The 18,001-nt window shown below is 44.8% G+C and overlaps 1 protein-coding gene across 27 annotated transcripts in view; it reads right to left on the bottom strand.

The window, feature by feature from the left end:
• RARG (retinoic acid receptor gamma) overlaps positions 1 to 18,001 on the bottom strand; it is a 328,355-nt gene that overhangs the window by 103,980 nt on the left and 206,374 nt on the right. The window contains exon 1 of one of the 27 annotated variants that reach the window (XM_053294852.1): positions 14,356 to 14,444. The exons of the other annotated variants lie outside the window; for them this stretch is intronic. The gene's annotated coding sequence lies outside the window, so the exon portion shown is untranslated. Of the gene's footprint in view, positions 1 to 14,355; positions 14,445 to 18,001 lie in introns of those variants that run through there. 27 annotated transcript variants of the gene reach the window in all.

Here is an 18,001-nt window from a genome sequence, read left to right as displayed (position 1 = left end):
ATGTTCTTACATCCTAGAAGGAGAAGGTTGAAACCAGTATGTGAAGATGAACTGTAACTGAGCAAGATTTTCAGAGAAATTGGGCACCTGGACCCTGCGCTCAGGATGTGGGTGAGAAGAGAAGCCAAAAGAAGTGGTGTGTGAGAGGCTTGAAGAACTGGCACTGCAGATGTCTAGCTTTTCTACATAGGAGCATGTAGTGAACCTGTAACAAGTTGTTCTGGTAAGAACTAATCTGCCAACTTTCCTTTCACTATAATCTTAATAGATAATTGCAATCCCCACAAGTTAGCCAGCCTTAAAAATTCACACATCCACCAACTTGAACTGGGGTGGATTATGTTATCACAAACTACACCATTGAGGTGTCCCTGTGTGCCACTACACTACAACTGTAACAAATTTGGTTCAAATCGGTTCGGCAGTCCACAAGTTAGACCACTTATATTTATTATTATTTATTTATTACATTTACTTGTGCCTCAACCATTCATGCGTCCGCCATCTTGAATCAGGGTGGATAACATCATTACAAACTATGCCTACGACAAGTGTCCCTACACTTGTAGCAAATTTGGTTCAAATCAGTTAGGCAGTTCACTAGTTAGTCCACTTGCACCATGAATGTTCATGTGTCCACCATCTTGAATCAAGGTGGGTAACAAACTATGCCATTGGGGTGTCCCTACAACTGTTCCAAATTTGGTTCAAATCAGTTAAGTGGTTCACAAGTTAGCCCATTTGCGCTTCAAACATTCACGGGTCTGCCATAAATTGGAGTGGATAACATCATCACAAATTACGCCACTGAGGTGCCCCTATGTGTCACTCACTACAAATGTACCAAAATTGTTTCAAATCAGTTGGACAGTCCACAAGTTAGCCCACATGCACCTCAAACGTTCATGTGTCAGCCATTTTGAATCAGGATAGATGACATCATTACAACTACTTAACTGAGGCAACCCTATGTGTCCCTACAGCTGCAGCAACTTTGGTTCAAATCAGTTAAGTGGTTCACAAGTTAGCCCACTTGTGCATCAAATGTTTACGCGTCCGCTATCTTGAATCTGGGTGGATGACATCATCACAAACCATCACTGAGGTGTCCCTAATTTTCACTACATCTGTACCCAGTTAGGTTCATATTTGTCCAGGCATTGCAAAGTTGATAGGGACACACACACAGACACAGACAAATGTACAAACACACAGAGAATGCTGGGTGATCTCATAAACTTACTTTCCTTAAGGAAAATAGGCTCAAAACAGAAGGCAGATCCATTTAGTTCCTGGCTGGCTGAATAGCATGCACAGTAGCCCGAGATGTGGGGGAACCTCCTAGTGCTACCCAGTTATTGTGCTGTCACTGTAAGCTACAGGTGGTTTGAATTGGCTTTCCACACATTGCCCAGCGGGCGGCGGGGGGATATAGTGGGATGTACATACACAAAAAACACTGAGCCTCATCTCACTATTACAGAGAAGGGATAGAAGGCAGTCTGTGGGGAAGGCGAGTTAAACATACCTTCCCCGCAGACCGAGCTGGCCTGGCGTTGCTGGGCATGCTCCTGCGCACCCAGACGATTCCCCACATGCTGAGGCAGAGGGGAGGGGAGGGGGCCAGGATGTGTCAGAAATTCGGTGATGCACCATGCGGGGATCCCCCTCCCCCTCCCCAGGCTCCCCACAGTGTAAGAACATAGGAAGCTGCCATATACGGAGTCAGACCTTTGGTCCATCTAGCTCAGAATTGTCTACACAGACTGGCAGCGGCTTCTCTAAGGTTGCAGGCAGGAATGTCTCTCAGCCCTATCTTGTAGAAGCTAGGGAAGGAACTTGAAACCTTCTACTCTTCCCAGAGCGGCTCCATCCCCTGAGGGGAATATCTTGTGGTGCTCACACATCAAGTCTCCCATTCATATGCAACCAGGGTAGACCCTGCTTAGCTATGGGGACAAGTCATGCTTGCTACCACAAGACTAGTGCTCCTCCTCTGCGGCTGCCACACAATCAAGAAAATAGGGCTAGGGGAGTGCTCGCTCCCTTCACCTTGTTTTCAAAGATGGCTACATAGGCGGGTTTGCCGCCATGTTTCCGCCGGGATTGGGCCCGATCCCAGCGGTTCACATGCGCATGCAAAACCAGGCTGGCCTCCCTCAGCCTGAATTTGCAAGGGCGTGTGAATAGCCTCATTATCTTTCCTCTACATTAGTGGATGTGACACAGCCAGAGATGCACCTAGGTCAGGCCTGCTCAACTTAGGGCCCCCCCAGCTGTTTTTGGACTACAACTCCCATAATTCCCAGCCACAGCAGCCAATAGCCAGGAATTATGGGAATTGTAGGCCAACATCTGCAGCAGGGCCGAAGTTGAGCAGGCCTGACTTAGGTAATTTTGAAGCCTGGACCTAAAGGCCTTTGGAGCCCACCCCCTGGCTGGAGGCCCCCCTCCTGCTACAAGTTAAGCACCATCACCTTTGGAGCCCCCCCCCCAGGCTTTTAACATATTCCCATCCCACATATTTCTTTCTCCACTCCCCCCTCTGTCTCTAAAGCACCCTGCACAGGTCACAATCATACTCAGCTGCCCAGCACAGTGTGGGCCAGCAGTGACCACACCACCGAGGACAGACTAAAGAGGATTTGGGGGGACGCAAGGGGTGTGGAGGCCCTGGACTTCGGGGCCGAAGTCCAGGGATAAGAGCGCCACTGGACACAGCCATGTAGTCAGAGAAGGAGCATTCATCTGAGTGTGTCAGCTTTAATTATTTTTCCCCCCATTTTCTTTAATTTGTATGAAAGCATATTTCAATATTTAATTCCCTGCTAACAGGGAAAACCTTTTAAAGTGGTGGCTCTCTTGTTTAGCAGAGGGAGAGTAACTATCCCTGGGGCGTAGCTGTAATTGAGCGAATGGGTTCAAAGAAACCAGGCTCCCAGTGCCTGAGGGCCCTCTAGCTCCATCCCTCCCTATTTTCTTCATTATCTCCCTCACTCTTGAGTGGCCACCGGAGAAAGGGGCGAACATGGGCCCCCTCTCCCCTAGGTACACCCCTGAATCTATTCAGGCTGGCATAACGGATGACTGTGCATGTGCTGTCAAAGAATGCATGCTCAGAGCAGTAACATCCGTGCTTTTGAAGCACCGATGCTTGTGCTGAGGAGGGAGAATGTTCACTGATTTCTCTTTCCTCTGGAAGCCCTCTGAGCAACATGCAGTTTACGCCCCTCAGGGTTGCACAGCCCTCAGGGATATAACTGCAGATTGCTCAGAGCACTTCTGGAGGAAAGGGAGATTGGTGAGAATTCCCCTGTGTGTAAGCACCTGTGCTTAGGAAGCAGGGACGCTACCACTGCAGGTGTGCATCCTTGGGCTGCATGGATGCAGTTTCAGTCAGGATGTTTGTTGATGTCTCCTTCATGTGTGTCCTTTTGGACAGAGTACAATTTTCTTAAACCTTTTGGTATGTAAACTGCTTTGAGAACTTTTTTTTTGGGGGGGGGGTTGAAAAGTGATATACAAATAGATAGATAGATAGATAGATAGATAGATAGATAGATAGATAGATAGATACAGTGGTCCCTCGACTTACAAACTACTCGACATAAGTATTTTTCGAGTTACAAACGGCAGTTTTAGATCCGGTTTTAGATGCGGTTTTTTCGACTTACAAATTTTTAGATGGGGTTTCCTCGACTTACAAATTTTTAGATGGGGTTTCCTCGACTTACAAATTTTACATGCGGTTTCCTTGACTTGCCTGCCTGTTTACTGCCTGTTTATTCTTGAAAAGAAATGTTCCTGTGCAGTTTGCAAGCCTTACTGGGGGTCTGGGTCTTTTTTCTAGGCTCCGGAACGCATTAATCCGTTCCCAATGCATTCCTATGGGAAACCGCTTTTCGACTTACGAATTTTTCGACTTACAAATGTGCATTCGGAACGGATTAATTTCGTAAGTAGAGGGACCACTGTAGATATATATCTAGCTATTGCACATTACTTGCAATAACTTTTAAAGAAAGTTTTAATTATGTGTTTAAAAGATCAGAGAAGAGTGGGGAACATGGTCCTAAAATGATGCTGAATGGAGGATAAATAGTGCTCTGAGCAAGAATTTCTTCAGCTCTTCTTCCAATGCATGGTAATGGATGGACGTTAATGTTTGTAATCAGTGCCCAAACAACCTATAGAACTTTGAATAAAAAGTTAGATAAACTTTATTACAGTTTTTGACCAGTACAGCAGCATGAAAGAGAAAATAAAGTCAGACCCATACAACAATATAGCTTTACAAGTATACAGTAGCATAGTAAATTACTCCAGTAAATTACTCATTAGATGCCGTCGTATAGTCTTTGCCGGTGTTCACTCTAAGGCATGCACACATGTGCCTGCTCACAAGTTTTTTGATGTCCGCTCAGTTAATTTTAGATCCCACTCAGGTTGAATCAGGAAGGCCCCATTCTGAATGCAAGTGCGTACACACTGCCTAGTCAATACTGCCGCCCAGAACAAAATTCATTCCGCACACAGATGCAAAAAATTAGAGGGAACACTGTTCTTTGATATAACTCTTTATTATTTATAAAAAGTAAAAGATATTACTTTCCCCTTCCTAGTTCTCTGCAGGCATTACACTCAAAACACACCGCCACCAGGCTCAGCTTGTGGGGCCCTCCAGATAGGCACCCTCAACAATCACCTGGCCCGCCCACCCCTAAGCCTGCCCCTGTGTCAGGACTCTATAGGAGAAGCCATGACAGTTAAATTGGTATAAAAGGGATGGGGAATAGGTTTATAGCACCAATGAACCCCAAGTACTGTAGAGCCAAGCCAAAAACACACACACACAAAACCATTAATCAGGAATCTGCTAGTGTCCATTTATTTTCTCCTCGATGGGGTCAGCAGATCAATGGAAAAGAGAAGACAGGAGGCTGCATGAAACCCTACTTGCTAGCCCTGGCGCTTTTTGTGATGCCACAGGAAATGGAAGATGCAAGCAGTAAAAATAAGTGATCCTATATCAGTCCCAGGAAGCTCACAAACAAAGCAATACTTGTATTTGTGCCCAACAGTTATTGCAGTCTATGAGATCTGGTGGTGTATGGTCATGACTAAGAGATGGTGTTGCAAATCAGGACTTCTCCTGTTCAAATCGTGCCTCTGCCATGAAGACACCTGAGGCAAGCCCTTCCCTCTCAGCTGCAATCTGAAGTAAATTGACTTTAAATATGGAGGCTCCATTCCTTGTAGCCAGGGTTTCTTCCGATATTCTTTGAAGCCACGTTTGCTAAAGATCACTGTAGCAATTCATTGCCAAAGATATGGTTTAAAGTAACTTCATGGCACACTGGCTTATGGGGGGGGGGTGTAGTGTGTGCATGGCTCAGGGACAAGGGCATGTTGTTCTAAAAACAGGGGTGCCCCAAGTTCCTAAGCAGAGGAGCATTAAAAATAGCCAAGAGCCTTTGCATTTGACATGGCTCAAGTATTGGATTTAGGCCAGAAAGTCCCCGTTTCAAATAAGAGCTCCCTGGATGACCTGGGCCAGTCACTTTTTATCAGCCTAACCTAGCCTAGCCTACCTCGCAGGGTTGTTTTATTGATAAAATAGGGGGAACCATGTATGCTCCCTGGAAGGAGAGATGGGATTTTAAAAAAATGCAACTAATATTTATTTCTTATTTATTTACAGACAGCGTTTCTCCTGCAGTGTATCTAAAGTGATGTACAATTAAAATAGGTGTTTTTATTTTCAAAGACACAGGCCATATAATCAGGGCTGGCTCCAGGTTTGACACGGCTCTGTACAAGGTGACTTCAGCATGATGGTAGACACTGGTTTCTTTTGTTCTTGGTGGGCCAGCAGCCATGGCAATTAACAGCATTCTTGCTGGCCGCTGCCACCTCCCATGTTCCTCCCCCACAATGCCTCACATAGTACTACAACACGGCATGGGGCACGGTGGCAGGACCTGCTGCCTGAGGGCCTGTCAAGAATGAAAGAAACCTGCATCCACCACCATGGAAATGGGAAGGGGCCTATGCAGCCATCAACCACCAGTTTCTGGCTGGTCCGAATCACCCCCAGGGAGCTAGCAGTGGGGCCCCTTGGGCACTGGACTCTTGGCAGCTGCCCATAGATGTGTTGTGCTGATTCCAGCCTTTATTTGTTTATTCATTCATTCATTCGATTTCTATACCGCCCTTCCAAAAATGGCTCAGGGCGGTTTACACAGAGAATAAATAAATAAGATGGAACCCTGTCCCCCAAAGAGCTCGCAATCTAAAAAGAAACACAAGATAGACACCAGCCACAGTCACTGAAGGCACTGTGTTGGGGGGTGGACAGGGCCAGGTACTCTTCTCCTGATAAAGAAAGAGAATTACCATGTTAAAAGGTGCCTCTGCCAGGTTAGCAGGGGATAGTCTATAGTCTACAAAAAGCTGAGCAGCAGCAGAACGAGAGCCATGACATTCCAGATGCCTCTTTAAATAAAAAGGTTTCAACAACTTGCCTTAAAGCAGAAATGGAAAGATCTCACCCAGGAGGTAAAGATGTTGTGGTGCCCAAACCAAAAGGCTCTGCATCGGATACTCGCCAACATTAGTTACAGGATCAAAAGAAAGGTACCTGATCCTTCCCCCTCCACCCCCACCCCACCTTGAGGCTTTTGAGCCTCCCAACAATGCTGTGATGTAGATTAGGCAAGTAAGAGGCTTGAGCAGTTGCTTGATCACCCAGGCTAAGCAGGGACTTGGACCAACACCTTCCAGATCCAAGCCCAATCACACTGTCTACTGGTCTCGGCAATTTTCTCGATCAGATGCTGTGTGGCAAGGGTCACGGCAATCTGTTCCATATTAAAACTGTACAATTCAGTTCCCCTCCTCCTGCCTCTCCTTTGTCTCCACATGTCTACCAATATTCCCTTCTTCTCCACAATCCAATTCCCTGCAAAGAGGTTCCAAGTCCTGCCCTCCCACTCACACCCACCCCAGTTGGTCCTAATAAAAGTATTATGCGACTACACCAGATTTGGTCACTGGAATACATTAGGAAAATAATGTACTTATGCATATTCATCCAATTTGTGTGTGTGTGCATCACAGCTCCTCTGGGTTATGATTTCTTCAAGGACATCGTGGAACTCTTTCCTGCTCAACTGAGCCCTTCCTTGGTTATAATAACCCCCTAATTTCAATTTGCCTTTGTAATTTGGAGCCATCGGCGCTTGTTCTCCTATCCAAAAAATCCTAGCAGCCACCAGTATTAAGGGAACATTGAGCACACCACATTCCTAACCCCCTAAACTTTCTTTTGCTGTCTGCAGTGTCTCTGGAGTGATCCGAGGCCAGTAGAAGGGGAGGCGAGGAAAAATTGGTTTTGTGAGGAATTGAGAGCAGGGGGGTGGGGGGAGAGTAAGGATCTGAATTTGGACAGAAGCCATTCAGTTGGGCTTGCTAGCTTGGTTTTTTGTGGGGGTTTTAAAAGTTATTCCAAGGTGGAAAAAGCTACATACATTTTCCATTTTATCCAGAGGAGAAAAAGGGGGCAACACAATGACAGGATTGTGCAAAAACCCAAGTTGGCGCTTAGCAAGAGAAGGTTATGGCAAAAGGTGTTTATAAGGAATACACAAACACTCACATCAAGGGAGCCATTGCTCATGGTTTTGGGGAACTAAAATCCTCTGAAATTAAGCCGTCATGGTCTACATTTTCCATAGTCCTCCATGCCCACAATGGGAATGAATTGTTTTTTGTTCCCCTCATCCAAAAAGGGCTCCACCCCCATTTTGACACAGATCTTGCAAAAGCCTTTGCAGGGTGGGGAGTGGGATATAAGAGCAGTCTTTTGAAAAGCTTTTTTTACACTGGATACCTAAATAGGGACTTGAACTCTTTTTTCCCTTCTTTAAAAGAATTTGATCTCCCCATAGAGATGTTTGTTAGTTTCCATTTAAGACTAAGCTACAGTATTGCCAACCACAAAAGTTGGGCCAGGTCCCCCAAAAGATAATATTGGGACAACTGAAGCTCTTTTGAATATGATTTCTGGGCCTTCAGGTTACAAAGAGGTCATGCCTGAGAGCATTATTTTTCCAACTTTGCAATGAAGAGAAGTTATCCCTGGCCGGAATACTTGAAATGGAAGTTCAGCTATCAAATGTTACTATTTGTCTGCCACTTGCAACTCATTTTTTTGTCCCCTACTTGGTAAAGTCAATCACAGTTATTCCCTTTTTACAGAACTGAGAGAGGGCATGCAACAGGGCGGAGACCACGAAGAACATCTACACATGCACAGAAATTTGAGCCCCAATCTTCCAGGTCCAAGCTTGAGGCACAAATTACTCCCCTTCTACTGTGTGCAAAGTAATATGAAGCAACTTCCATTGCCTGAAGTTCTACACTCTCAATTACTAATGGTTAGAACCCACACATTGCCCAAAAGAATGCATTGGAAAGATAGGAGGAAAGTCTAATCTTTCAACACTTCAACACCCTCCACCTCATCCAACCCTGACCACAAGTACCACAGATTTCTCACAGGATGTAATAAATGTAAGGAATTCGTTGTAAGGCAGGGCTGCACAACGCTGGCCCTCCAGCTGTTGTTGGACTACAACTCCCATCATCTCCAGCTACAGTTGCCAATAGTCAGCGATGATGGGAGCTGTAGTCCAACATCTACTGCAGAGCTGAAGTTGTGCAGCTATAAGGGCATATATCAGCACCACATATTTAAGCTGGCTTAATAGTCAATACTTCTCCCAAAGGATCTCGAAGGATCTCGGGAAAAGGGCTCTCAGTATCCCTCCCCCCAAACTGTTGAAAACAAATAAAGGTTTCTAATGTGGATATGCCCTAAAACACATGAAGATAACCACAATAACCCACCTAACCTAACTAGGCCTAAAAGACCACTCCAGGGCAAATGTTTCTAGGGACACACATGGCCTAAAGGCAAGAAAAGAGGCCAGATTCATAATCCTATGCATATTGACTCAGAAGCAAGCCCTATTAGGCTCAATGGCGCTTGCTCCCAGGTAAGTGTGCTTACAGTAGCAGCCCAAGCCAAGCCTCAGCCTAGTTTTACCACATTCTTGGGCAGCAAGCATTAAATCCATATTACACTCCATGCACTTGACACATACCACTCCCTCACACCTAGCAAGAGTTAGTGTGGAAATGGCCGGTGAGCTGGTTTCTATGCCAGCAGCCCTGGTTGTATGACAATGGTCTTGCATTCATGTGAAGAAATAGTGTCGTCACACCAGATCAAGAAATAACCCCCATGATGAAATACTGCCATGAAGCATTTTGTACCCCCTCTAACAGAAGCCACATGAAAAACAGGTATATTTGTTAAGAATGAGTGGTGATAATAATAGTGGCATAAAGATAAGCCTCTTCCATGAAATCCAGAGTCTTGCTTATCCCATTAAAACAACAAAAAAGGGAAAATATTATATTCAATGTGTACATTTCCCAAGGACCTGAGAAGTGTAATAATGTATATTTCCCTGTACTAGGGCAATATAACATTTTCGTTTGTTTCATTTATTTGTTTTTCAAATTTGTACATCGCCCCAAATTTCCATCTCTGGGTGGTTTACAACATCATACTTTTTTAAAAACTTAAAAACAATTTAAAACCACAATCCAATTTAAAAACTTGGGTAAAAAATAAGTCTTTGGAGACTTTTAAAAAGTTATGGAGAGGCTCTTATTTAAGCAGGGAGCGCATTCCAGAATCTCGGGGTGGCAACAGAGAAGGCTCATCCCTGTGTAGTCACCAGACAAGCTGGTGGCAACTGCCAATGAACCTCTCCGGGTGATCTCAATAGGCAGTGGGGCTCATAGGGAAGAAGACATTCTCTTAAATACCTGGGGCCTAAGCTTTTTTGAATTCCATATCTTCAGCTACTTTGATACTGTGCATAATTGGGAAAGGCCACCTTAAGATTGTATTTTTCATCCTCTTCTATGTAACACACCAGAAACAAAATAACTACAAAAAGTAAGGAAATGTGACTCTTTTTAAAAATCCCTTCAAAAGGGGGCCGGACAAATTCATGGAGGACATGTCTGTCAACAGCTGCTACTAGTCATGATGGTTATAGGCTACCCAGGTTCAGGGGTAGCTTATCTCCGAATATGAGCCATGGTGGAAGAGTGAGATTGCTTTCATATCCTGCTTGTAGGCTTCCCATAAGCATCTAGTAGAAGCATCTGAGGGAGACAGAATACTGTAATAGAATTAGAGGGAGCCTTGGAGGCCAGCTAGTGTAACTCTGCTGGATATATGAGAGATAGAACATTCCCAGCAGATGGCTGTCCAGCCTCTGCTTGAAGACTTCCAGCGAGAGAGGGCCCACCCTCATTAGGTAATTAGTTAGACTCTTCTTAGTGTTAAGATGTTTCTCCTAATATGAAGCTGAAACCTATCCCCCTGTGACGTAACCTCATTAAATCTAGTCCCATTCTCTAGGACAGCAGTGAACAAGTCTTTTCTATACAACAGTCCTTCAGGTCTGGTCTAGGTGATCTGGTCTAGGAGAGGAGAGCTGGTCTTGTGGTAGCAAGCACAACTTGTCCCTTAGCTAAGCAGGGCCCACCCTGGTTGCATTTGAATGGGAGACTTGATGTGTGAGCACTGCAAGATTTTCCCTTTTGGGGGATGGAGCCGCTCTGGGGAAAGCAGAAGGTTCCAAGTTCCCCCCCTGGCATCTCCAAGATAGGGCTGGGAGAGACTCCTGCCTGCAACCTTGGAGAAGCTGCTGCCAGTCTGTATAGACAATACATAGCTAGATAGACCAATGATCTGACTTGGTATATGGCAGCTTCCTATGTTCCTAGTTTGATGCTATCACATCTCCCCTCAGTCACCTCTTTTCCAGGGCACTTTTCAGATTAGACCCTGCAATGGGGTCATGTCAGATCTCGGAAGTGTGCTTCCACACTTCCTGTGTTGTGACACCACAGTCCCTATGTGGACAGCAGGGTACCATTCACATTTCCAGTGCCTTGTTTTGAATTTAATTGCTGCGATATAGAGCTAGGACGTTGTATATCTGGCGTAAATAAGTTGCTGGGTTTTTTTCAGGTCGTTAGTTTCTGCAAGACTGCTCCCCCTGCTGTTTACGTTTCAAATGCGACTTGCCTGAACAGAGGCATTTTGCTGCTGTTGAGCAGCTAGTCTGGAAAGTGCCCAGGCAAAACATATCTAGTTCCTTCAGCCTTTCCTTGTAGGGCTTGTTTTGCAGGCCCTTACCATCTTTGTTGCCTTCCGCTGAAGCCATTTGAATGTGCCAAAATCCTTTTAAAAGTGTGACACCTAGAACTGAATACAATGACTGACAGTCTGAGAAACCGAACGTCGGCATTAGAAATCCACCAGAGTTGCTGCGCAACTTGAAAGACATCTCTGACAGTGCAGTGCAGTGCAATGGGACAACTGTGGAGCAACTTAAAACTGTTTCCAGGTAGTCCCACAGGACTACTTCCATTGAAAACAGCACTACCAGGGAGTCACTCGGTGCTCTTTCCATTGGAATCAGCTCCGTCGCATGTTGGCCAGGACTCCAAATGAGATTAGTTAGGCTGTTAATCTTATCCAAAAATGATCTGATCCTTATCTGATTTGTTTCATCTGATCTTTGTTATGTTCTCATTGGATTAATCATCTAAAGCTTTAATTGATTAATATACCAATGAAAGATGCACTTTTAATTACTACAGCTAGTTAACTTCACATTTTGTTATGGTTCATCATGCCGAAACATTCACTACCCCAAATACTATACATTTTCAAATTCAATATACAAAATGTAGTACGCCAAAGCAAGAAGGATAATGCCTACCAACTACAGAGGCACAGCTGGAACTGATGTTCCATATTAGGTGCAAATGTGGGCTGCAATCCTGCACATAGTTAAGCTGCTTATATCTCATTGATGTCCGCCGAATTTAAGTGGCCTACTTGTGCATGGGCAGTGGTTTTGATTCGCACAAGTAATTGTATGTATATGAAGTACAGCTGTAAGGTATTCTTTTTCAGGAGAGTGGAAAGCACTGGGGTAATATGGCACCATGGAAGCTAGGGCACGCTTCACCAGATGCGTGGTGAATTAGTTGAAGTCAGGACATTAAAAAAGAAGAAGTAAAACCAGTTAAAAAACACCCCGAGAGTTATGAAAAATATATTGGAATTAGAAAGTCCAGGGTCTCTGCTTTTAAACAATAGACTTCACAAAAGTAAAATGGATCAAAATCTACTACTGCATCACTCAGGAAGTTATCCAAATGATGGGGCATCTGGCTGACAACCTAATCAGAATTGATGTGCCTGTTTACAGAGCATTTTCAATAGGCACTCAACATTCAAATTCATCTGGAAGAAAAATACTTCACATTCTTCTCCATGTCTAACAATCCCATGGAGTAGACCACTGATTCTCAATATACTGAGGCAGAAGGCCCAAGGCATCCCAGAAACACCCTTCAGCCTCCCATTTCAGAGCTCTCCACTTTATCCACCGCAACACAGACTTGAGGTCTTTCTGCTGCATGTGAACTCCCTGCTTCAATGGATCTCTCTTTTTGGTCCTAGGGGGGACTGGAAAGCTTGCTTTGATGCAGTGACAAACTTCGCCACAAGGCTCAAAGTCACAGTTGTGCTGGATCAAGGGAAAGTGTTCCACAACCAGCTTGTCGGTATATTGGGGTTTTGCTGTTGAATTTGGTTAATTAGCATGGCAAGCACTGCATACATATAACTAATTCCCCTCCATACACACTCCCCACATTGAGATGCCATGTACACGGCATTTTACAAATGATAAAAGTGTGCAGAAAGTGAACAGGGAATGCCAATTTCAAAGACTAGTGCATGAGCTGTTCAAGCCTCTAAAACACTCTACTGAGGTACAAAGAAGCTCTGCTGTGGCGTGAATGGGTGCACACATCACACCTCTGTTTGTGTATTCATGCAGAGATATAAAACTGGCTGTAAATCTTTGCATGCAACTAGGTTCAATGGGAAATGCACTGTGTAAATTTGGGAATAGTGTGGATTGTATGATACAACTAGCTTCTATAGTTTGAATGTTTCACTGACTGTAGACATGAGGTACGTAGTATCTGTAGGCATATGTTGGGGTATGTGTATACATCCCCACAGCAGCATGAGGGGAACCAGGGAGCGGGGGCAGGGGAGGATACACAGTGACAGATTCAGTACTCACAAGCAACAAACAAAGCAAGTTTATTGCTTGTTAATATTGCTTATTAACAAGCAATACATTTGGCTCTAATCCAAAGACTGTGACCTTAAGCCATTTTCCATATGATGATTTAACATGGCTTTTATGTAGATGGCATTTGATAGCTAGGAAGGTTTAATCATAGGAACCGCTGGGTGTCTTTTTGCCACAGTACAGATAAAGTATCCGCAAGATAAGAGTGCTAGTAAAGCATTACTGGAATGAGTTATGCACATAGACCATCAAAGCCACGGGCACTAAAACTCAGTTCCACTAGACTCTACAGACACATACATGGAAAGCTAAAGCTAGGGCAGCTGGCATGTAGCCAAGGAGACAGACCATGAAAGAGACAGACCATGAAGGAAGTTATCAGCACATACAAGATATCTCATGATCACCATCACTTCTTAAGAAACTGGGGGCTTAACCGATTTCACCATTGTACAAGAAGCCAGCAGGAGACAAGCAGGGTTTTCCCAGCAACTGCGCCATACTCATTGAGTGACAAGGTGAAAGTCAGACCAGCAAGCCAGTCTTCCAGGAATGCAGTTGCATGACACTTGTGGGAAAGCTGTAGGTGTTGCACATCAGCCTGAACTCTTGGGCGAATAGATTCACAGCCTGAATGCTCCCTGCCATGCTCATATACTCTCTTCATTGCTGTGTGACTCTCATGTGTGTTTAGAGACTGCACATGGGGGAGAGGGTTTCTGCCTTGACTTAGGCACCTGTATCTATTTGCAGCTGCCAGGGTCAGAGCATATGGATGAATGAGCTATTGTGTTTTGCTCCGGTCCTGTTCTCCCTCTTGATTCCATGAGCAAACTCTTCCTCTTTTCATGTTCCAGGGCCAAGTCCCATCACTGAAAACTAAGCCCTGGCTCAAAATTAAGCCTTGCTTAAGACTTAATTTAAGTCTTAATCAAGACTGCTTTGCTGATAAGATCACAGACACAGGAGGGACCCCTCTGCCTCCCTCCCTGCATATCCCAGAGACAGCTATCATCATACTAATATAAAAAGATAAGAGGGATGCATCTCATGGTCTGGACAGGGAAAGAAACTTTGGTCTTACTGCGAAGGGTTCTTTTCATAGTTGAGGAGGCCATCCTTAACACTGGGTTGAGTACTGAGCATGCTCCAGCAGACAGGACCTGACCTTCTGAACTGTAGGTATGGCTAGCTTCCTGCCTGGAAGCCGGCAAATCCCCAATTCCAGGACTGTTGTGCCAAACAAGAACATGAAAAAAACAACAGCAAATGTTACATATATACAGAACAGAAAACACCAAACGAAACGGGTAATGCTAGAAACAAAGAGGCAGAAGAAAACAGCAGGGGATAAAAAACTACAAAGCTGAAACCCCTGGAAGTTGCCACCTCCGAAAAATGAGCAATCCCCACCCAGACGGTGTGAGAACATAGCAGCGGATTCCTAGGGTGGGTTGGATGGCCTCCTCAAGTGTGAAAAAGAACCCTTCATGGTAAGGCCGTTGTCCCCACCACCACCACAACCATGGTTTAGGAGGCCATCCTTAACACTGGGACATGCCCAAGCTGGAAAAGAATACGGGATTGAGACTAGGAGGATGCATCAGAGAGGGGGGGAAATGGTTTAGATTCAATTTACAGAAGGACAAAATGCAAACAGTTGACTTCCTCCCCCTTCTGGCACACTACTAAGGGTGTGAGGGAAAGGAAAGAAAGAAAAAGCTAGCCACAGGAAAAAGTCAAGGAGCCAGGAGCTCCTCGGTAGCCCTGTGTTCTGGAGCACAACAGGACTGGAACTGGGGGTTTGCTGCCCTCCAGGCAGGAAGCTGGCCATGCCTACAGTTCAAAAGGTCAGGTCCTGTCTGTTGGAGCATGCTCAGTACACAACCCCGTGTTAAGGATGGCCTCCTCAGTGTTGGAAAACTTCCAGGTTCATACAGAAAGAGTTACTGAGGAAGCAGCTCTGTGGTAGCTGCTGCTGCTGCCGCCAGTATACAGAGTGAACACGATCAGGAAGGCTCGCAAGGAATTACTAGGAACACTGCAAAGGAAAACTCTGGCACTTGCCTATGTAACTTCAGTGAACTTGATCTGTATTTAAGAGGAAGCGAAGACAGAGTATGTGAACAGGACACACAGACATTTATCCCTGAGTAACTCCCACAGAAATGACACACAATTGATTAATGTGAATGCAACTCCTAGGTCGGTGTGTAGATAAGTATTTTACTTAGCATGGCTCCATAAGGAATATAGCTGTATGTGGGTGTGTGCACTCAGATATGTACCGGTATGTTAGGACACACACACACACACACACACACACACACCTTGTTTTTTCAACCTCCCAGCTCACAGCTGAATGTTGGAAGCAGCTCACTGTGGGTGTGGCTGGTTCAGAACCCACAGAGTGATATAAAGGAACTGGCTCCCCAACCCGTCCCATAAGGGAACAAGTCCACAAGCTTGAGCAATAAAAACAAAACAATCCCCAAAGAGGTTGTTGGGCTGAGCACCTGGGAGCTGGGCCCTTCCTCTGACTGGGAGCACCACATTCCTGAGCCCGTCAGCACCAGCCATTATTAACTCTTTTCATGCCGGTATAACTTTTCCCCACTAGCGACCCCACACAACAATTGTTGGAACTGGGTCAAGTGCATGGCTCCCCTTTTGGTCACAGATCCTGACAGTCTCCGTAAAGAACCTTAAGAGGCCAGCAGAAAAGGACTCCGGGATTTGAACCACCATCTCCAGGGTTAGTGTTTATGTGAGTATTTCAGGTAACAGCTTGCTATAGGAAGCCAAGGCACTGCAGTGGGCTAGATCTGGGTGAACTGGGTTCAGATGCAAAGCTTATGGATATATGAAGTTGCCTGAAGTTAATGCGACACTGAGTATTCAGTCTGCATATCAAGACACTGAGCCCTTTCTCACAATCAGGAGAACGGGCTCAAAGGGGTGAGGGGAGGAAGCCTTGAAATGCTTACCTCCCCCACAGATAATCACCTTTTCCGTTGCTGGATGGCGGATCACGTGCCCAGACGACTGCCAGCTATTGCTGGCCACCTGGGGGGGTTGGGTGCTGGGATGAGTCTTCCCTGCCCTGGAACTCCGATAATTATAGGGATCCTCTCGGCACTGGCCAGGAGGCTACCTGCATGTAGGTGCCGTGCAGAGCCCCGCAGCACGGTCAATGAGCCCAGGTTCCCTAAGTGGGTTTGCCCCCTCCCTAAATGGGAGCCACATGGCTCCCAGCGGTTCACACAAGCCAGCAAAACCGGGCTGGGCTTCCCTAGCCTGGTTTTGCCTGCGCGTGTGAATAGCCCCATTCTCTTTTGCTTCTAGTATATTTCAGAGTCTGAAATGTTATGGTCATGTACATGAAAAAACTGTCTTGCAACAGGTTGTTCAAACTTTTTTTGTTACAATTGCTGATGTGATTTCAGAAACGAAATCAGAAGGTGGTCATGTGGATCCACTTGCATGCTGCTGGCACATGGAGAGTTCAGCCCCAGCATGCCACTGCAAACCTCCGTAAATGTGGGTAACTTAGTGGTGTGCCAAACATTGGATCTTGGCTGAACATAGTGCCTGCTGGGAGTTTCTCACAACTGCCTTAGCAGTTTGAGAGCGGCCAGGGTCTGAAATGGTTGTGAGAATCAATTCTCAGTTGGTCTGGATGGAATCCAAAGTCCGATGGATTAGCAAAAACAGTAAGTAGTGTATTAATTTTATTGTTACTATTATTATTAACAACAAAGACCACCCCATATTATTTATTTATTTATTTATTTATTTATTTATTTATTATCATATTTATATACCGCCTGGTCTGTGTATCTCTAGGCAGTGTACACCGTTTAAAACAAATATATAACAGAGTAAAAACAATTAAATCAATTTGACAGAATAAAAAAGTTAAAACAATTTCATAGAATAAAAACAATTAAACAGTTTAAAATTAATTTCAGCTAAAAGCCTGAGAAAACAGGTGTGTCTTGAGGGTCTTATGTTCTATATGTGTGTATAACACAACATTAGGAAACATGATAGTCAGGATTAGGGCACAGATAGTCAGCAAACAGCAGACACACAACAAAGGTGACAGATGACACCTGGGTGGCATCTGTCTGTCAGAGGGTGGAGCAGAGCCTCTTGACAATAGGGTAATTAACTGTTTTAAGGAGGGATTATAACTTATAGCCCTGAGATATTTTATATAGATGTCACAATGTGTGGTATTTCTTTTAAAAAACGCTGCTAGTCCTGAAGAGGAACCAAATGTAGAGATGTACTCTTTGATTGATTGATTGATTGATTGAATGTATGTACCGCTGATATTGAAATCTCTAGGCGGTGGTTTCAATTATCAAGATGACCATCAAGGTTTCTGCACAGTTATTTATATATAATTGATGAATGTTACCAGAATCACTAAAGAGCAGCACATTGCAAAGTTAATCCTTCTACAAAGCATACTCCATGACCATCCAGGTATTAATATGCATAAGTTATTGCCTTATAACCTACACCAGAGATGGACATCAGGTAGCTTAGGAGCTACTGGTAGCTTCTAGGCTTGTCTGAAGTAGCTCTCCAGGCATTGGGGCTGGCTTCTCCCTCTCTTCCAGCCAATACTTCAAACCTGGTTGATTGGCTGGCTCATGACCACAGGCATGGCTCCATCATTTTAAGTTCTTCTCTCTTAGAGTGATAAAGGTTGCTTTTAC

This window comes from Hemicordylus capensis, chromosome 2 (genome assembly GCF_027244095.1).
Source record: "Hemicordylus capensis ecotype Gifberg chromosome 2, rHemCap1.1.pri, whole genome shotgun sequence".
NCBI lineage: Eukaryota > Metazoa > Chordata > Lepidosauria > Squamata > Cordylidae > Hemicordylus > Hemicordylus capensis.
This window is presented reverse-complemented; position numbering and strand designations above follow the sequence as displayed.